This window comes from Pseudochaenichthys georgianus, unplaced genomic scaffold (assembly GCF_902827115.2).
Source record: "Pseudochaenichthys georgianus unplaced genomic scaffold, fPseGeo1.2 scaffold_267_arrow_ctg1, whole genome shotgun sequence".
Lineage (NCBI taxonomy): Eukaryota > Metazoa > Chordata > Actinopteri > Perciformes > Channichthyidae > Pseudochaenichthys > Pseudochaenichthys georgianus.
This window is the reverse complement of record NW_027262956.1, coordinates 480,217-502,541: the sequence shown is the minus strand read 5'-3', so window position 1 is coordinate 502,541 and position 22,325 is coordinate 480,217. Positions and strand designations below refer to the sequence as shown.

At 42.6% G+C, this 22,325-nt stretch overlaps 2 pseudogenes; both read left to right on the top strand.

Moving 5' to 3' along the window:
- The first annotated feature begins 17,904 nt into the window (after positions 1-17,904).
- LOC117442064 (putative olfactory receptor 1F12P) lies at positions 17,905-18,831 on the top strand (annotated as a pseudogene).
- Positions 18,832-19,907: 1,076 nt separating this feature from the next.
- LOC139433370 (uncharacterized) lies at positions 19,908-22,325 on the top strand (annotated as a pseudogene).

The following is a 22,325-nucleotide window of genomic DNA, read 5'->3' as shown; positions in this document are numbered from 1 at the left end:
TACTACATGGTGCGTTACTCCGTTACTGCGTTAGTTTTTTTATATAGTCAACAGCCAGGTGAACAGAGATGAGAACTGTAAATGAGTAAATGTACTTAAATTCTTCCTGTGTCACATGCGGAGACGGGCTGTGGGCGTGTTTGTGTTGTTTACTAACAAGACTATCATGGCGGCGGCGGAGCTCAAGTCTAGTTTCTCCACCTGGAGATATTCTCACTATTTCACTTTTGTCGAGCACAAAGAAAAGAACGTTTTAGTTAAATGTAAGTTGTGTCCTGGCGGGTCAAAGAGCCTATCTACTGCCCAAACCAGTCATTCAAATCTCTTAAAACATCTGCAAAAACAACATGCTGGGACGAAGCTAGTAGCTAAGACCACAGAGACTCAGCCGACGCCACTCCACCTCCACCTGCACCTAAGCAACAGCGGCTGGATTTTAACCGAGGGACTGCTCGCCAGGGAAAAGTCGATAAAACCATTGCACGGTATGTTGTAGAACACATGCAGGCTATTGCTACAGTGGAGTCACCCGCTTTCAGGGAGCTAGTTAGCATGATAGCATGTCCGGGCGGCACACGGCATATGAAACGGAAAACTTTTTCCAACTACCTGGAGAAAGAATATACAAAAATGTAAAGCCAGCTAATATCGATGCTATCCAGATTGCATATAATGCATGTCAAGTTGATCAACATATTGTGTTATTCTCCAATGCAATAACAGTACTGAAATGAAGGCTATAAGGGCATTAATATAATGGGAGCCCTTTTTTTAAGTAACTAAAACGTTACTTTTCACAGTAACGCATTACTTTTTGGTGTAAGTAATCAGTAAAGTAACTGAGTTACTTTTGAAATGAAGTAACTAGTAATGGTAACTAGTTACTGGTTTTCAGTAACTAGCACAACACTGCACGCCACGGACAATGATGTCCACTCAGTGGACATTTCTCCCTCTGGTGCTTCTGGTGCGGGGAAAGCTCGTCCGTCTCCGGTTCTTTTTCCACGTGGAAGGCCCCTGCACTGGCTATCCATGCAACACACCAGCTTATTTTTATTTTGCTCTGTGGCCGAACTGCATGTCTGTACACTTGGCGGACCGCGACCGGTAGTTAATGTCCACACAGTGTACACACAAATCCCTAGTATGTTAGGAGAAGGAACCACATTACTCCTGTTCTGGCTGCCTTACACTGGCTCCCTATAGAACACAGGATAGAATTTAAAATTCTTCTTCTCGCCTACAAAGCCCTTAATGGGCAGGCGCCATCTTACCTTAAAGAACTCATTATACCCTACTGTCCTACTAGGGCATTGCGTTCCAAGAATGCAGGGTTGTTAGTTGTTCCTAGAATCCCTAAAAGTACAATGGGAGCCAGAGCCTTTTCTTATCAAGCTCCACATTTGTGGAATCAGCTTCCAGTTTGTGTTCGGGCGGCAGACACCCTATCCGTTTTTAAGAGTGCGCTTAAGACCTTCCTTTTTGATAAAGCTTATAGTTAGGGCTGATTAGATTCAGCCCCTAGTTTTGCTGATATAGGCTTAGTTTGTCGGGGGACATCTTACTTCTTCCTTCTCTCTGTCTATACCCGTGTACACTCATGTTCCGATTAACCCAGCTTCCCCAAATGTCTTTCTTTTTGGTGTCTATATACGCTGGGATCCGGAGTCATGGATGATCCTGCGGTCCTGTGTCCTGGATCGCGAGCGCTGGATCTTGAGTCGTGGCTGTGGTCCTGGATCATAGGTCCTGGATGGATATCCTCGTGGATTCATCTTCCTATTATACACACATGCATTTCCAAACATTTGGACTACCTATGTTGCAAATGTATTATCTTTTCAATTTACACACGGCATCTATTGCACGTCTGTCCGTCCTGGGAGAGGGATCCCTTCTCTGTTGCTCTCCCTGAGGTTTCTCCCATTTTTCCCTTTAAACTGGGTTTTCTTTGGAAGTTTTTCCTTGTACGATGTGAGGGTCTAAGGACAGAGGGTGTCGTATTGTCATACTGATATTCTGTACACACTGTGAAGACCACTGAGACAAATGTAACATTTGTGATATTGGGCTATATAAATAAACATTGATTGATTGATTGATTCTCCACTGGAGGGTGGGTGCTGCTGCTGTGAAGAAGGCCGACTATGGGTGCCGATGGGCGGACGATAAAGCACCGCAAAATACACCTCTTTTCTGAGTCACCAGGGGCATGAAGTTCTGGAGGGTGTGAACATCTGAGTTTAGTCCGTTGGGGAGTGCTTAATTCCGGGGGTCTGGGGTCTCATGTTATGTAAGTATGGATGATTTTCGAAATTCTCGAAAAACGGCTAAGTGCTAACGGGGGAGGGGGTCAAGTCTTCGGCCTGTCCATTTCATGCATTTTTAATGGGGTCGTCGAATGTGGATGAAATGGACAGATTCCTGTACATTTCATGCACTTTTAATGGGGTCGTCGAATGTGATTGAAATGGACAGATTCCTGTACATTTCATGCACTTTTAATGGGGTCGTCGAATGTGATTGAAATGGACAGATTCCTGTACATTTCATGCATTTTTAATGGGGTCGTCGAATGTGATTGAAATGGACAGAGTCCTGTACATTTCATGCATTTTTAATGGGGTCGTCGAATGTGATTGAAATGGACAGAGTCCTGTACATTTCATGCATTTTTAATGGGGTCGTCGAATGTGATTGAAATGGACAGAGTCCTGTACATTTCATGCATTTCTAATGGGGTCGTCGAATGTGATTGAAATGGACAGAGTCCTGTACATTTCATGCATTTTTAATGGGGTCGTCGAATGTGATTGAAATGGACAGAGTCCTGTACATTTCATGCATTTTTAATGGGAGGATGAAATGGCCATATCCTCCCTAAATTCACAGCAAACTTACCCAGCTTTCACATACTAATTCCTGGGTAAGAAAGCCCTGTACATCTCCCTGGATGAAATGGACATATTCTCCCTATATTCACATCAATGTTACCCAGCTTTCACACACTAATTTCTGGGTAAGAAAGCCACCGTGACTGGGTCGTCAAATGTGGATGAAATGGACAGATTCCTGTACATTTCATGCATTTTTAATGGGGTCGTCGAATGTGGATGAAATGGACAGATTCCTGTACATTTCATGCATTTTTAATGGACAGATTCCTGTACATTTCATGCATTTTTAATGGGGTCGTCGAATGTGATTGAAATGGACAGATTCCTGTCCATTTCATGCATTTTTAATGGGGTCGTCGAATGTGATTGAAATGGACAGATTCCTGTACATTTCATGCATTTTTAATGGGGGTCGTCAGTATATGGAGCTTAACCCATAATTCCCGGAGGTTCCAGGCCGAATTTGGAAGCTCATAGGTGGCCTGCCATGCGTCCCCACCCGTGGAAAGCAAAAACAAGTAAAGAAAACGGTCAATTATATGTTAAAATAATCAAAAATGAAGTTTTTGAAAATTCTGGAAAAACGGCTAAGTGCCAACGGGGGAGGGGGTCAAGTCTTCGGCGCTTCGGGACGAAACCCCGGAGACTTTTGCACTCCCCCGTTGCAATTTACAACGGAGAGGGGAAACCAGACCTCCCCTCCTCCGTCCAAAAAATTCATTCATCTTTTCCAAGCTACCATCTGCACGAAATCAGAAACCCGGTTTTTGAGAGCACTTAGAAAAAAACGACCTATTTTCACTTGATGGGGAAATCATGGAGGAATTTATCCGCCTCATGAGCACTTTGGATCGGATGAAATTGTTGCCTGGAGGACCCCCAATCATGGTTCTCACAAAACTTTAAGTTTTCAAACTGGTCTCTGGAGGAATGCAAGGGGAGTTGTCAGGGGACTCTACCCGCCTCAAGAGGCACTATTTTGGGATACATTTTATCCATTTTCACCCTTTTTTATGGTTCTTCCAAAAAGTTAACTTAGACTTTTTTCGACTCTGGAGGAAGGTAGGGGGAGTTGTCAGGGGACTCTACCCGCCTTATGGAACACTATTTTGGGATACATTTTATCCATTTTCACCCTTTTCTATGGTTCTTCCAAAAAGTTAACTTATACTTTTTCCGACTCTGGAGGAAGGTAGGGGGAGTTGTCAGGGGACTCTACCCGCCTTATGGAACACTATTTTGGGGTACTTTTTTCCCATTTTCACCCCTTTTCTCTGGTTCTCCAAAAAGTTAACTTATACTTTTTCCGACTCTGGAGGAAGGTAGGGGGAGTTGTCAGGGGACTCTACCCGCCTTATGGAACACTATTTTGGGGTACTTTTTTCCCATTTTCACCCCTTTTCTCTGGTTCTCCAAAAAGTCCTGATTTCTCACTGATCGAATGGCAAACGCGACCCGCCATCGGAGGGCCTCCGCCGGCCCGGCCTCGTGCCGGTGCTCTGGCGGTCGGTTCCTCCGAACTGCGGGTTCAACTCTGATGGCCGGGAGGGTGTGCTGCGCGGGGGTAACCCCGCGGAGCACAGCCTTCCTGCCTGCCTGATATGAAGCGTGACCGAGACGAACCGTCTGACTCAGGTGTCCCACCACGGGTCCCGCGGCGGGGCGCAGGTTCCGGGCTGGAACCTCCCCACCTCCGCCGCGGTGCACCCGGCAAACACTGTTTCTCGAACTCTCCACTGTTGCATAGCTGCGGCAATTGGCCTTGCTCCGGGCACCGGTTCCCCCGGGGACCAGTGTCCGGTGGCTCCACATGATATATGGTCGACCCTACTTCATAACATGCTACTCTCATCGAATCAGTTATGGTTCCCTTGACTGCTCAACGTTACTTGGGTGACTGTGACACGTCTAGACCTAATAGATGTCAACGAACGCTGACCTTCGGTGAAGTTCCGTGAATCGTGCATTTATCAGATCCAAAACCCATGTGGTGTGCTCTCCGGGGCGTCCTGGGACCTTTGGTGACTCTGGATAACCTCACAGGCCCTCGTAGCGACCACGGGTAACGGAGAACCATGGTTTGATTTGGGAGAGGGAGCCTTACCATGGTATAGGGTTGACCGTACTTCATCACAGGCTACCCGTTTGATCCTGCGTACCAACCCCATATGCTTGTCTGCAAAGAGTGAACTGCCTGGTCCTGCCCTGGCGTTTCTCTACGGCTAGTGTCCAGCCGTCAGCTGTGCTATCAGCAAATTTGACCCGCCATCGGAGGGCCTCATCCCCGGGTCCACATGCCGGTGCTGGATGGTCGGACTAATACTATTGCTCAGGGGTCTGCTCCTGGAGCGGCCTGCCATCGGAGGGCCTCCTCCGGCCCGGGTAACGGAGAACCATGGTTTGATTCGGGAGAGGTAGCCTTACCATGGTATAGGGTTGACCGTACATGGTTCTTCCAAAAAGTTAACTTAGACTTTTCCCGACTCTGGAGGAAGGTAGGGGGAGTTGTCAGGGGACTCTACTCGCCTTATGGAACACTATTTTGGGATACAATTTATCCATTTTCACCCTTTTCTCTGGTTCTTCCAAAAGTTGACTTGTACTTTCTCCGACTCTGGAGGAATGCAAGGGGAGTTGTCAGGGGACTCTACCCGCCTTATGGAACACTATTTTGGGGTACTTTTTTCCCATGTTCACCCCTTTTCTCTGGTTCTCCAAAAAGTCCTGATTTCTCACTGATCGAATGGCAAACGCGACCCGCCATCGGAGGTCCTCCGCCGGCCCGGCCTCGTGCCGGTGCTCTGGCGGTCGGTTCCTCCGAACTGCGGGTTCGACTCTGATGGCCGGGAGGGTGTGCTGCGCGGGGGTAACCCCGGGGAGCACAGCCTTCCTGACCGCCCGATATGAAGCGTGACCGAGACGACCCGTCTGACTCAGGTGTCCCACCACGGGTCCCGCGGCGGGACGGAGGTTCCGGGCTGGAACCTCCCCACCTCCGCCGCGGTGCACCCGGCAAACACTGTTTCTCGAACCCTCCACTGTTGCATAGCTGCGGCAATTGGCCTTGCTCCGGGCACCGGTTCCCCCGGGGACCAGTGTTCGGTGGCTCCACATGATATATGGTCGACCCTACTTCATAACATGCTACTCTCATCGAATCAGTTATGGTTCCCTTGATTGCTCAACGTTACTTGGGTGACTGTGACATGTCTAGACCTAATAGATGTCAACGAACGCTGACCTTCGGTGAAGTTCCGTGAATCGTGCATTTATCAGATCCAAAACCCATGTGGTGTGCTCTCCGGGGCGCCCTGGGACCTTTGGTGACTCTGGATAACCTCACAGGCCCTCGTAGCGACCACGGGTAACGGAGAACCATGGTTTGATTCGGGAGAGGGAGCCTTACCATGGTATAGGGTTGACCGTACTTCATCACAGGCTACCCGTTTGATCCTGCGTACCAACCCCATATGCTTGTCTGCAAAGAGTGAACTGCCTGGTCCTGCCCTGGCGTTCCTCTACGGCTAGTGTCCAGCCGTCAGCTGTGCTATCAGCAAATTTGACCCGCCATTGGAGGGCCTCCTCCCCGGGTCCTCGTGCCGGTGCTCTGGCGGTCGGTTCCTCCAAACTGCGGGTTCGACTCTGATGGCCGGGAGGGTCAAATCCCCAAATATGTGTATTTGCCCAAATGATGGAAATAAACAAAATGCTATTTTACAGGACAAGACAGTACAGGACATGCTGGATGTAGGTGTATTTTCACAGCTTTCTGGAAATACACCAAATGTGATTTGCAGGGCGTCCCAAAGCTCCTTTTACCCAAGTGATGTGCACGTGGCACATCACGGAGCTGATTTCATTACATGGTTTACCAGAGGCACTAAGGTTTTACCCGGATATCCTTATGTGTTTAGTCAGAGTGCTTGAGTTTGGGTACACGTCTTTGCCAGGCACACACAACCGAATATGGAAGCCGGTGAGCGGACGATAAAGAACCGCAAAATACAACACCTTTAAGTGTTGCCAGGGGCACGAGAACATTCTCCACTGGAGGATGGGTGCTGCTGCTGTGAATGAGGCCGACTATGGGTGCCGATGGGCGGACGATAAAGCACCGCAAAATACAACACCTTTAAGTGTTGCCAGGGGCACGAGAACATTCTCCACTGGAGGGTGGGTGCTGCTGCTGTGAATGAGGCCGACTATGGGTGCCGATGGGCGGACGATAAAGCACCGCAAAATACACCCCCCTTTAAGATTCCCAGGGGCACGAGATTCTTGAGGGTGTGATCATCTGGGTTTAGTCCGTGGGGGAGTGCTTAAGTTCGGGGGCCCGGGGACCCAAGGTGTGCGAGGTTCTGGAAGTACGCATGTCAGGGAGAGATCCTGGAGCTCCTTAGTCCGTGTTTTGGGGGTCTTGGAGCGGCCACAGAGAGGTGCTTTTCCCCGGGGTATTTCATGGAAGTCTGAAATAACCTGTTTGCTCATGTCAGGGAGAGATGCTGGGGCTGCTGCGTCCGTGTTTTGGGGTTCTTGGAGCGGCCCCGAAGAGGTGGCTTTGTCGGTGTACATAATGGGTAAGAAAGCCACCCTTGACGGGTCGTCAAATGTGGATGAAATGGACAGAGTCCTGTACATTTCATGCATTTCTAATGGGGTCGTCGAATGTGATTGAAATGGACAGAGTCCTGTACATTTCATGCATTTTTAATGGGGGTATTCAGGTGTGGATGAAATGGCCATACGTTCCCTAAATTCACAGCAAACTCACCCAGCTTTCACACACTAATTCCTGGGTAATAAAGCCATGTGCACACTGTATTTAAAGTAATCTTACCCAGCTTTCAGACACTAATTCCTGGGGAAGAAAGTCACCCTGGACGGGTCATCAAATGTGGATGAAATGGACAGATTCCTGTACATTTCAATCACTTTTAATGGGAGTCGTGAGGTGTGGATGAAATGGCCATATCTCCCTTAAATTCACAGCAAACTTACCCATCTTTCACACACTAATTGCTGGGTAATACAGCCATGTGCACACTGCATTTAAAGTAATCTTACCCAGCTTTCAGACACTAGTTCCTGGGTAAGAAATGTGAATGAAATGGACATATTCCTGTACATTTCAATCACTTTTGATGGGAGTATTCAGGTGTGGATGAAATGGCCATATCTCCCTTAAATTCACAGCAAACTTACCCATCTTTCACACACTAATTGCTGGGTAATACAGCCATGTGCACACTGCATTTAAAGTAATCTTACCCAGCTTTCAGACACTAATTCCTGGGTAACAAAGTCACCCTGGACGCGTCGTCAAATGTGAATGAAATGGACATATTCCTGTACATTTCAATCACTTTTGATGGGAGTATTCAGGTGTGGATGAAATGGCCATATCTCCCTTAAATTCACAGCAAACTTACCCATCTTTCACACACTAATTGCTGGGTAATACAGCCATGTGCACACTGCATTTAAAGTAATCTTACCCAGCTTTCAGACACTAATTCCTGGGTAACAAAGTCACCCTGGACGCGTCGTCAAATGTGAATGAAATGGACAGATTCCTGTACATTTCAATCACTTTTGATGGGAGTATTCAGGGGTGGATGAAATGGCCATATCTCCCTTAAATTCACAGCAAACTTACCCATCTTTCACACACTAATTACTGGGTAATACAGCCATGTGCACACTGCATTTAAAGTAATCTTACCCAGCTTTCAGACACTAATTCCTGGGTAAGAAATGTGAATGAAATGGACATATTCCTGTACATATCAATCACTTTTGATGGGAGTATTCAGGTGTGGATGAAATGGCCATATCTCCCTTAAATTCACAGCAAACTTACCCATCTTTCACACACTAATTGCTCGGTAATAAAGCCATGTGCACCCTGTATTTAAAGTAATCTTACCCAGCTTTCAGACACTAATTCCTGGGTAAGAAATGTGAATGAAATGGACAGATTCCTGTACATTTCAATCACTTTTAATGGGAGTCGTGAGGTGTGGATGAAATGGCCATATCTCCCTTAAATTCACAGCAAACTTACCCATCTTTCACACACTAATTGCTGGGTAATACAGCCATGTGCACCCTGTATTTAAAGTAATCTTACCCAGCTTTCAGACACTAATTCCTGGGTAAGAAATGTGAATGAAATGGACAGATTCCTGTACATTTCAATCACTTTGTATGGGAGTCGTGAGGTGTGTATGAAATGGCCATATCTTCCTTAAATTCACATCAAACTTACCCAGCTTTCACACACTAATTCCTGGGTAATAAAGCCATGTGCACACTGTATTTAAAGTAATCTTACCCAGCTTTCAGACACTAATTCCTGGGGAAGAAAGTCACCCTGGACGGGTCATCAAATGTGATTGAAATGGACAGAGTCCTGTACATTTCAATCACTTTTAATGGGAGTCGTCAGGTGTGGATGAAATGGCATGTTTAATCCGATTTTGAGCACTCTTTTCCCCGCATAAACTAGTTTAAATCACCGTTAAACACTTATTTAAAATTTCAATTTAATAGACTTCCCGCTATGCATTAACGCCCGTGATCTGGACCCACTACCCTGTACATTTGGCCGACCGCGGCCGGTAGTAAATGTCCACCCAGTCTACCCATCAGTCCCTAGAGTATGTGAGGGAATGCTCCGGTTTTGGGACAAAATTAACATGGGATCACTCCGGTCATTGTACGTACTTCGTCTCACTGGAATATTAACGCTCAGATTCAAAACAACGTCGACCCAATTTCTCCAGTCAATGACCGGAGAGTTTTGAAAGTGACAAAACACTGTTTCACACATTTAAAAACACTTAAACAATTAAACAATGTTTACCCAGGATTCAGGCACCTTCCCTGGCTTGTAAAATGCGGTGATGCGCCCTGGAGGTATCAGACTATTTAAAACATGTATACCCAGGATTCAATCACTTTTCCTGGCTTGTAAAGTGCTGTGAAGCAGCCTGTTCTCTGGGGGCAGTGTGGGTGCAAGAGCCATGTGCTTCTCTCTGGCTGCTCTCTCCCTGTATTCACAGCACTTTTCCGCTGCTTTCAAAGACTTATTGCGGGGTGGAATAGCCATATGCATCACTTTGGGTCTCTGCCTGTGTGCCTGTGCGTGTGAGACCCTACTAACAGCAGTGAACCTGCTGCCAGCATTACGAACATATTAATCAGGCATTTTAACACTTTTTTCTCAAAAAAGCTCAACCCTTCGGTGCTTCGGGCTGAAGCCCCGGACATTTTACAACGGGGAGGGGAATCGAGGCCTCCCTTCCTCCGTCACAAAAATGCATTCATCATTTTCAAGCTACCAACCGCACGAAATCGGACACCCGTTTTTTGAGAGGACTCAGAAGAATGTGATGTTTCACATCATGGAGGAATGCATCTGCTCCATGTGTGCTCTGGCTCGGATACAATTGTTGCATGGAGACCCCCCAGCATGGTTCTTACCAAACTTTAAGTTTTTTAACTGGTCTCTGGAGGAATGTAAGGGGAGTTGTCAGGGGACTCTACCCGGGTTATGAGGCACTATTTGCGGATACTTTTTTCCATTTTCACCCATTTTCCCTGGTTCTCCAAAAATGAACTCAGACTTTTTCCGACTCTGGAGGAATGTAAGGGGAGTTGTCAGGGGACTCTACGCGGGTTATGAGGCACTATTTTCGGATACTTTTTCCCATTTTCACCCATTTTCTATGGTTGTCCAAAAATGCAAGGGGAGTTGTCACGGGACTCTACCCGCCTCATATGATACTATTTTCGGGATACATTTTTCCATTTTCACCCATTTTCCCTGGTTCTCCAAAAACTTGAATCTGACTATTTTGCCTGTGGAGGAATGACATGGGAGTTGACAGGGGACTCTACCCGGGATATGAGGCACTGTTTTCGGATACCTTTTTACATTTTCACCCCTTTTTTATGGTTCTCCAAAAAGTTCAGTTAATTATTATGATTTAATTCAATTATATGAACATTTTTCAGTTTCTGACCATTGCATGTATGATATATGTGTAATGTGTGTATATGTAAAGCGGTTTGAGTCATTCAAAAAGCGCTATAATAAATGTAAGGAATTAATTATTATTACAGGTTCCAGTGCCTGATGAGCTGCACCTGCTGGATGAGGATACCTGCCTGATGAGCTACACCTGCGGAAAGAATAGAAGAGGAGCCAAGCCGGATACGTCTCTGTGACTTCTTTGGGCTCTCTCTCCGGGCCAGCCACGGGGATCTGTTGCTGGTGCCGCTTGATCATTTTGTTTATGAAAATAAAGGTCTTTATTGTTCACTCGTCTCGCCTCCCTGCTTTTTGTTGTAGCCCAGGAGCCGGGTTGTAACACCATTCTTGTGGTACTACTGCCTTATTAGGCCCATATTGAGCAGTGCATATTGAGACCAAAACTCATGTACAACAACTTCCTTACTTGCAATACATAAGCACTAATTAGAGGGTTATTGAGGAAAAACTCGAATAAGGCATTAATAAGTGTTTTATAATGATTTATAAAGAACCAATATACTGCTAATATGCATGTTAATTAACAACTAGTTCATAGCGAATTTGTCTACAGATGTAGCACTCCAGATCAGACTCAAATGGGTGTGTCCCAGTCAAAAGCCCAGCGGATGCCAGTGGCTGGGGGTGTTGCCAAATTGCTAGAGGGCGTTGCCCAATTTCCCCATTTGTTCAATTACAGGATTTAACCATGAGATGGCGCTTCATTCAGAAAATACACAATGGGTGTTGTAGAAACATCAATATTTTAGATCAAATAAAGTATATAGTTTGCTTTATGCAGTATATTTCCTGTAATATTGTACAGTAGATTGAAGTAAATCAACTTATACATTAAGATAAGATAAGATGGACCTTTATTAATCCCGTGGGGAAATTCAGTAGTTCAAACAGCAACAGGGTGAGAGTGAAAAACAGGACAGCACAGATTCACACAGATTAATAAAATCAAAAATAAGATGAGCGATACAAAATAATAATAATAATGAGAAACTATGAAATAAGAAATGAATAAAACTAAAATGTAATTATCATATCATATATTATAATGTATTGTATTATTAAGTAATATCATACATTAACCCCATTATAGCAGATGCCACATTGAATGGATGAACACATGTATGCATCAATAATTACAACAGAGTATTTCTAAATACAAGTTGTAAAAATACTTATTTGTATTTAATATTAACCCTTTGGAGTCGACCGTCACGCCGGCGTGATCAGATCACATGACCTGTTCAAGCCGGTGCCGCATAAAAACAACAGTCCGGACAACATTGCTGTGTGTTTCTGTCGAAAGTACTGGCTTGAAACTACGGTATATCCCAGTCTTTGATTCATGCAAAAAGACCCAGTAAACACGGAGATACGGTGATATAAAGTTAATACATTTCAAAAGTATGAAATATGGAAGCACATATTTGAATATCTTCGCCATATTTGATCATTTTACGAAACGGAAAATACTGGAAACTGTAGATCCTGCTCAACAGGATGTATATGTGTATTTCTGTCGAAAGTACTGGCTCGAAACTATATGCCAGTCTTTGTTTCATGCAAAAATACCCAATAAACACGGACATACGATGATATAAAGTTAATACAGATATATTTCAGAAGTATGAATAATGGAAGCACATATTTTAATATTTTCGCCGTATTTTATCCTTTTACGAAACGGAAAATACTGGAAACTGTAGATTCTGCTCAACAGGATGTATTTACCAGGAAGGGGTGAGGTAATCAGGTAAACGGAGTGATACGAAACGAGACGAAAAGAGACGAAGAGGGACGGCGGGAACCGAAGAGAGACGGCGGGAAATGGAGAGAGACGAAGATATACGAAGACAGGCTGTGGGAGACTGCGATTGAAGTAAAGTGACAAACAAACATTGAAAATGTAGATATAGTTAGATATATTTAGAGTTTTGAAGACTCAACTATGATGAAGAGAACTCTGAACGTGAGTCAAGCTTTAAGCTTGTTTTTTGACATGGAGGAGGAGGAATCTGTGATGTTGCCCTCTGTGTCGTAGTTGACAGAAACCGCTTTGAAGCGTGGCACAGATAAAGACAGAAAAAACAGATTTGTGTACATAATGTGTATATATATATATATATTTGTATTATATTTATAATAACACTTTTGCCTTATCAGAATGAAATCCCATGCTACCTCAATCAAACGTTCACATTATCATAGTCACATCCCATGTATATATTTCCAGCTTTTAAATGGTTTCGTTGTGTATGTTTGTGTTGTGAAAAATAAAATAATTTTCAAAATCTGTTTTTACGTTTTTGTTGTGATTTTGGGTCCAAAATGTTCATATAGTAGAAGATCACCTACATCCAAACGAAATAAATATAATTAATTATAATGAATACGTTAAGTCTTGCTCATTGTTTTTCACTTTTATTAAATGTTTTATATTTCCGGTGGAAATGGTGGACTATCGGACATTCAAAATGCAGCATATTTTCACTCTTACACACATATATTCTCATTTTGCTCTCATGCGAAATCTACTAAATCAAAGTATGTCATGTATATTTAGTTTTTCTCCCTTTCTCTCTGTGTGCGGGGGATCACAGGAGGGGGGAGAGCTGTGGAATGTGACTCCACACATTCCGATGGCCAATTAGTTTTAAACAAAGGGTCCCCAACATACATAGGACACATGGGGGGGTTGGGGCTGGAGAACGGTATGAACCCACCAGGGCTGTTTCCTCAGAACGAGAGGAAAGTTTTTACCAGGACAGCTTTTTTAAGGGACAGCATCGCCCTGAGATCTATGCTGCTAATATGTTCATGGCCATAACGCCATTTGTAACATATAGGAGAATGGTGAAAATAACCAACTGGACTGGGACCAATGGGAAAATGCCTCTTCCCCTCAATGTGAAGCAACAGATTGAGTCTTATGTTTCCAATCGGTTCCCAAATCTGAACATTGACCAGTGGCATAAGATCAGGAGCCGGGTAAACGAGAGACTGAGGAGCCCCAGAAAAACAGATCCCGAAATCGCTCGTCCTGGTTTCCGCAGCAGATAGGCCTACAGCATGTGTCTGTTACTGTATGTCAGTACTGTATTTTAAATAAAATGGTGAAAACTGAACTTGAAAATTGTTTCCTCTTTTTATTTTCTTTATTATTTTCGGGATGGGGAGACGTGTGTGATTAAAAATTCATTCGCAGAAATGTAAAGTGATCTAACTAAGTTCTATTCATATTCTTGACGGGAAGAGCCGTGTAAATGGGTGGCCATATGCATTTGAAAAGCAATATAAATCACACAGTTATTATGCAATAGGCTATAAAAGCACCATCGATTACCTTTCTCCAATTCAAACTCTTGACGGGAAAAAAGGAAGGTGTAAATGCTTGGGCTATACTGTACTGTATACATACAAAGGCCATTCAATAGACGTTCAATATATAGTATTCGTTTATTAGAGTCGGCTTGACTCGGTTTGCATTCATAAAGAATGCACTTAATGTGTTTAATCGTTAATGTCATAGTATTCGTTTATTAGTCCCCGAGGGGAAATGGGTAGCAGCACATCACAGAGGCATTTAAAAAGTGAAGAACATTCAAGTTAAACAATACTAAGTAAACAATTAACACAGTAAATTATGTGGATTAAATCACATTTATTTAGTTAAAAATAAACGAAATGACTCGGTTTGCATTCATAAAGAATGCACAAATGTGTTTAATCGTTAATGTCAGATATGTACTAAGTAAATAGGCTACATTAGTTCCTGCTCAAGATTAGATTAAACTTTATTGTTATTGCACAGATTACAGGTACTGAGACAACGAAATGCAGTTTAGCTTCTAACCAGGTGCAACAAGCAGTAAAGTGAAAAGTAATGTTCACAATCTACAGAATAAAATATATAATGAATTGAATGATGAATAAACAGTGAGGGGTATGAATACACTAGATATCAGCCTGTGAGCAGTATGAACAGTGTGTTAATCGTTAATGTCAGATATGTACTAAGTAAATAGCCTACATTAATTTCATGATGGATTAAACCACATTTATTTCGTTAAAAATAAACAAAATGATTAAATGTAGGGTGAATTGCCCTAATGTGGAACATTTTTGCATTTCAGACTTCGGGAATATATTGCGACATGAAGCCGATACAATAAATCAAAATCCAGTAACATTCTGAAATCCCCAGGATGTGTCCTAATCAAACCAAAAGAGAACATGCAGATATTAAACTCATAAAATAAATGGTAGACATATTAGTACTCTTAGTGCCAAGTTGTCTGAGACAATCTGTTTTCCTAATGTGGGACAGTTCTGTGCAAAATGTGGGACACTGAAAAGTCTATATTAAAAAGCCTCAGTCACCTTCATTCATGTAATAAAAAAATCTCAGGCCAGTAACACTCAAAGCTACAGTAAATGTGCAATACCATGCTATGTTACTATTTATAATGTTATTGTTGTTATAACAGAAGATGTTTTTATTTAAATTGAAGTTAAATGCATCAATCTGGTGCACTGAGGGCAAAATTAGTAGATTTGTGGATACGGCTCTCAACACTCATATGAAACAGAACTATTCTTACAATGTGTGTTGGAAGGTATTAAATTACTATGCATATGTTATTGTGTAAACACACAGCTGATCACCTGAGAGCTGCCGTTTCATTCAGAGCGTTTAAAAAAAACGACGGTCTGATTTCAACAACTCAATGTGTGATTATTATAGCAGTAATATTAGACACTAATAATACAGTAAACTATTAGCACTGTACATATTATTGTTTGCCCGTGGGATTAGGATGATCGGTAGAGAGCTGCTGCATTTTCCTCCGTCGGATGTGATATAAAAACAAAGCGATTATTGTTGTTGTTGTAAACTCACGTGGATTAAATTGAGTGCATTCATTTCAACTCGCGAACATATGATACATTAAATGATCGCGAGGATCACGATCGAACATCGTTTGTTTGACCCTGGATGCATTTCCTGATCTAAAAACATAGCGATGGTTTTGTACTTACGCCAACGTGAATTAAACATTATTTTGTTAAATAAAAACATGGTGATGTTTAGTAAATGATTACATGTCTCTTACTTAGCACAGAATATGATCCTATCCGTGACATATATGGATCTTAACAAATATCTGCTATATCAGATCCCTGTAGATCAGCTGTTTATTTCACATGAGTTCCAGTGTGGCAGCTTTTCACGGCTCCCCCTGGTGGATCCATGATCCATTGCTGCTGGTTTCATTATAATTAAATGTATTTATCAAGGGGGCGTTTCAAGTCCTGCGGGGGGGTTTTCCTTTTCAGCAGGGGCCCACCCCGTGCAGATCACGGACCCGCCCGGGTAGGCGTCTGAAATGAAGCGCTACATCTGTACCTTAATATAAAGTGTTACCGAAACATGTATTATTTTAGAGCACAGACAGGTCTTTTCTGTGTTAGAGTTTTACTTGCTGCAGGGTGTACTTTGAGGGTTTGTGACTCTGCAGACCGTTTATGCATAAAAAGCTTCATAATACAAGGGGACGGGTGATAACCAGAAAATCATGTCATGGGACCTTTAAATGAGAGAATGTTTTGTGTGAATGTTTTGTGTGCTAACGTGGACAAAAGATGTACAAAATGTTCATATAATTGAATTAAATCGTAATAATTAACTGAACTTTTTGGAGAACCATTAAAAAGGGGTGAATATGAAAAAAAGTATCCGAAAATAGTGCCTCATAACCCGGGTGGAGTCCCCTGTCAACTCCCATGTCAGGGAAAATGGGTGAAAATGGACAAATGTATCCGAATATAGTGTCTTATGAGGCGGGTAGAGTCCCCTGACAACTCTCCTTACATTCCTCCAGAGTCGGAAAAAGTCTGAGTTAACTTTTCGGAGACAACATTTGACACAATGTCTAGTTTATTTGTACAGAACCTTTCAACAACAGAGCCAAACGACAGTTTTTACATCAGACAGGATTGAAGAAAATACATATTGAAAAATAATAGTATTATACAAAAACGTTATAAGGAATCAGACTTATTTGTTTACTCTATGAGATGGATAGGATGGGAGGGATGAAACCCTCTTTAATGGTCACACATGCAGAGCACACAGCACACAGTGAAATGTGTTCTCTGCTTTTAACTCATCCTCGTACCAGGAGTCTAGCACTAGGAGCAGTGGGCAGCTATTGTACAGCGCCCAGGCAGCAATGGGAGTGGGGCAGGGGGTTGTCCGGTGCCTTGCATGGCCTTTGCCTTGCAGGTAAAGGCCATCATCCCTAAATCAATCTTAAACATAATAATCGAAGGTTGAAATTAGATTTTCTGAAACTCAGGCTTTTTTTTAACAAATTATAATAATACATCTAAAGGTCTGGCTACTGAAGTATATTTAATAAGGACACATCCTAACATAGAAGTCAGCTTGAAAAACAACTACAATATTTTTAGATCTGTGTAAAAGGAATTTTGATTCCTTATAATGCTTTTGTATAATACTGATATTTTTCAATATGTGTTTTCTTCATGCCTGCCTGATATAAAGACTATTGATTGTTATATACCTCAGGACTGCAGATGGGAATTAGATATTAGCTCAAATCTGATGTATTTGTATGCATGGTCATTGATTAAATAAATACATAAATTAGTTCATACAAACAACTCTAACTAATTACGACTAATGTTCGCATGTTATTTTTCTAAACTATGGTTACAGGTCGGTCAGTGGGTCCTTTGACAATAGGGATGGAGTGCTGTGATTGGCTCCCCTCACTGAAGAAGGTCAAAGCAGCAGGGGGTCTGAGCTCAGTCAGTCTGCAGCTTCACACAATGTCCTCCACTAACTGAGCTCCGTTATTCTGATCTGAACATCATACAGACTTTAAGGAGAGATGAGTATATAATCTGTTTCATTGAATGAGGAGGATCATGGTGAACTCTACTCATGTTTCATATTTTATAATGAGTGCCTTCTTCCACACAGGTTTTTTTAAATACTTGTTCTTCATGATTGTCATGTGTTTATATATGTGTATCATAGGTGCCAACGTGTTGCTGATTGTGGTTATCTGTGTGAACAGGAGCTTACATTAACCTATGTACCTTTTTCTGTGCAGCCTGTTTGTAAATGAACTGTGTGGTAGTACAGGGTTGTTTCCATCCCTTCTGGTTCAGATCCTCTCTGACATTCACACTGTTTCTGCTCCGCTCTGCTTCCTGCAGGTTTTCTCTCTGTATACATATGCAAATGTACAGTTTTATAATTTAGCCCTCATGTCTTATGACAGATATCTTGCTATCTGTCATCCTCTGCATTATAACACACGTATGACTTCTAACAAAGCTGCCATGTTTATTGCTCTAACCTGGTTTTTCCCCATTCTTAATGTAGTTATCATGATATCACTGACTGCATCTTTACAGCTGTGTGGGAACATCATTAACAAAGTGTACTGTGATAACTTCTCAGTTGTTAAACTGGCCTGCTCTGACACTACAGTCAATAATGTTTATGGATTTGTTTACCTGTTTACTGTTATAGCTGCTCTTGTAATTTTAATGTTTTACTTGTACATGAGGATCCTCAGAGTGTGTTTCTCTGGCTCCAAACAGACCAGACAGAAAGCTCTCAGCACCTGCACACCTCACCTTGTTTCCCTGTTCAACTTCTCCTTCGGGGCTTTTTTTGAAGTTTCACAGAGTAGGTTTGATATGAGCGGTGTTCCCAACATGTTGCGTATTTTTTTATCTCTGTACTTTTTCACCTTCCCACCGCTCTTTAACCCTTTAATATATGGACACAACTTAACAAAAATCCGCATCATATGTAAGAGTCTTCTCTTTGGTAAAGTGTAAGGTGCTAATGTTAAAGTCGTGTATTTTATTTCCTCAGCATCAATAACACCTGGAGGAAAGGTGATAATTATTACATTTCTGAATGACAAGTTGTCAAGTGTGTGATATGTTAGGTTTGTATAAAAAAAACATCTTTGGCTTTTTTCACAGACAAGGCCGCAAATATAAATCTGGAAAGCATTTCTATTTTTACAAAGACATTAAGGGAGGATGTGCTGCCTCATACAGCGAGCCATGAGCCCAAACACCTTTAACATAAAGTGCAGTTCCTGAAATGTACAAGGACTCATCCTAACATAGCAGTCAGCTGGAAAAACAACTACAATATCTTTAGATCTGTGAAAAAAACCTTTTGATTCCTTTTTTTTTGCATAATACTATTATTTTTCAATATGCATTTTCTTCATGCCTGTCTGATGTAAAGACTGTCGTTTTGCTCTGTTGTTGAAAGGTTCTGTACAAATAAACTAGACATTGTGTCAAATGTTGTCTGGCTCTAAAATAATAAATGTTTCGGTAACACTTTATATTAAGGTACACAAATTCACCATGAACTAGTTGGTAATTAACATGCATATTAGCAGTTTATTGGCTCTTTATTAGTCATTATAAAACACTTATTAATGCCTTATTCTAAATGACCATGTTCTCCCAGTACTAGGCCATTAGTTGAGAGTTTATTCTCAATAACCCTCTAATTAGTGCTTATTTATTGCAAGTAAGGGATTTGTTGTATATGAGTTTGGGTCTTAATATGCTCTGCTCAATATGGGCCTAATAAGGCAGTAGTACCACAAGAATAGTAATTCTCCCATAATAACACTTAACAAATATGATCTATTCTTATGTAACAAGACATGAAACTATAAGTGTTAATTGTGTCTAAATAAAAAATTAAATGGTATTTATATCTAAGAACATGTTCCGTATTTCAAAGTGAAGTCTTGTTCATAACCAATAAGCTAGTAGTTGGACTCTAATGGACCTGAACAGGTTCCCTATTCTAAAGTTCCCTCCTCTTCACACTTGGAAAATACATTATAGCACAGACCTACTGAAATTAACCTCAACAGTACATGAACAAAGTAGGCACACTTTGAAATATCTGTTTTATTAATGAACCACTAAAGAGAGGTTCAGACACATACCAAAACACGTCAATTCTAATCACACGCTACTACAGCTTAAGCACTCACAACTCTCCTTCTCTTAGCGACTGTAACTCCACAGTTGCCTACACTCTTTTCGGGTTTGCTAACGGTAGCTACTTTAGCTTGATAGCTAACCATAGCTCTTTCCCCACCCTCGGGTGCTAATTCCTGCTCTACCTGGAATGTTTGGTTATTCCCCTACCTCCTTTACTGGTACCGATACATGTGTTACATGTAGTATAGTTGTTAGTGTATTAGCGGCCGCAGAAGAAATGCATTGATTTAACAGTAGTTTGGTTATACCACTAGGTCCGACAACGCCACCCCGGGAATTTCACCCAGGGAAATATAACAAGTTTTAAGTCACTAGGACACACAGGTTCGGTTAATCATGGAACAAGACACGTGTTTCAATTATCAAAAATAGAACCGTTTATTTGTGTACAATAGTAAAAATACAATTTAAAACACAGGGCTATATCCAAAAGGGAAAACTAACAAGAGGGCTTAGGCTTACCAGTGGGGGAGATGGTCAACAAATGAGTGGAGGGATCCCGCAAAAACAAACCTAAGTCACCCCGGTCACAGTGTTCCACACTCACACAATCACCGGGGAAAATATCCAAAAACCTGGGGGAAGCACAGCACACGGAAAGCGGGAAGCCACCACCTCGGACACCAACACCACCACCTTCAGCTCTCAGTAACTAAAACAGGAAAAAAGGGAAAACACAATAAGTGGGGGGCAAAAGCACAGAATAACTCAAAATGAAATAAACCAAAATTAGACGCAGCCATACGGGCAATCATGCAAAAAGCAAAGAAAGAAAATCTAAACCAAAACAGCTTTCATCAATAAACAAAAAATGAATTAACCAAAGATATATCAAAACTAGATGTAAATAAGCCAAAAGTAAAGAAAGAAAATATTGAAAGAAAATAGGAATAAACTAAATAAACTATTAATGAAAGAAACAAAGTAAACAAAATAGTTTAAATTGGTGAAGGAAAGAATAACTAAACCAAAGTAGTTAGCCCAGCAGTCCAGTCACTAAAATCCCACTAGGGGAGCGGACCAACAGAGTAGGCCACGCTAAACCGGCTCAACCACAGTAGCCAAAAGTGAACAATTGAGGTAGCGTCCAGCAGCACAGGATCGGTAGGACAGGTGATGATACTGCCGTAGGCAATGCCAAATTAGACCAGACACGATAGCCAGAAGCAGACAATTAATTAGCACTTGGCAGCACACAGGATCAGCAGTACAGGCGATGACCCTACGTCAGAAACCCGTCTTTTTCGGTGCAGCAAAACAGCAGCGGTTCTTTAAAGCCTTATCTTGGCCCGATCAGGCAGAGAGGAGAGAGTTTCATGCTCTCTAAGTTACGGTTACTTGATAGGCATCGCCAGGAAGACCCACTGCTACGCCGGTGGCAGAAGCAAAACACAGCAAGAACGGAAGTGGGTAGGTCTGGGCACCAACGAACAAGAGGCCGCCAGCTAGAAGCCTCTGCCCCTTTATAGGGTGCCCCCTGGTGGTGACAGGCTTAGAAGAATATGCCTTACAACAGCATTTACTACTCATCCTGCTACATTAGGTTGGAGGCGGGAATCATAGCCATAGAAGCCCGACTCCGCATTTTAGAAAGTCACACAGCTACAGTAAAGCCCATCTTAGTCGGTGCAGACTGGCAAAAGGTAGCTTCTATTAGTCGTCCCCCGGCAACTCCAGAGCAGCCGGGAGACTGGGTGACTGTTCAGAAGGGGCATAACTTGAAACCCGCAGGTCCCCACCAACCCGTTCACGTATCTAACAGATATTCCCCACTCAGCGAGACACCCGCTGAGAAGTCAACTCTGGTTATTGGTAGCTCTATTATGAGATAAGTGAACTTAGAGACCGAAGCCTCCACAGTCACATGCATTCCGGGGGCCAGAGTGGGCGACGTTGAGGCGCATCTTAAACTGCTGGCTAAAAATAAACGTAAATACGGTAAGATTATTATTCACGTAGGTGGTAATGATGTTCGTTTACGCCAATCAGAATGCACCAAAGTTAATGTGGCGTCAGTGTGTAGATATGCTAAAACACTGCCGGACACCGTAATCTTCTCTGGTCCCCTCCCCAATCTGATCAATGATGACATGTATAGCCGCATATCATCATTTCAACGCTGGTTGTATTGGTGGTGCCCAGCACACGATGTGGGCTTCGTAAATAATTGGTCAGCCTTCTGGGGAAAACCTGGTCTGATTAAGAGAGACGGCATTCATCCTACTTTGGAAGGTGCAGATCTCATTTTGGCAAACATCTCAGGGCTTTGTGGACGACTTAATCCTTGA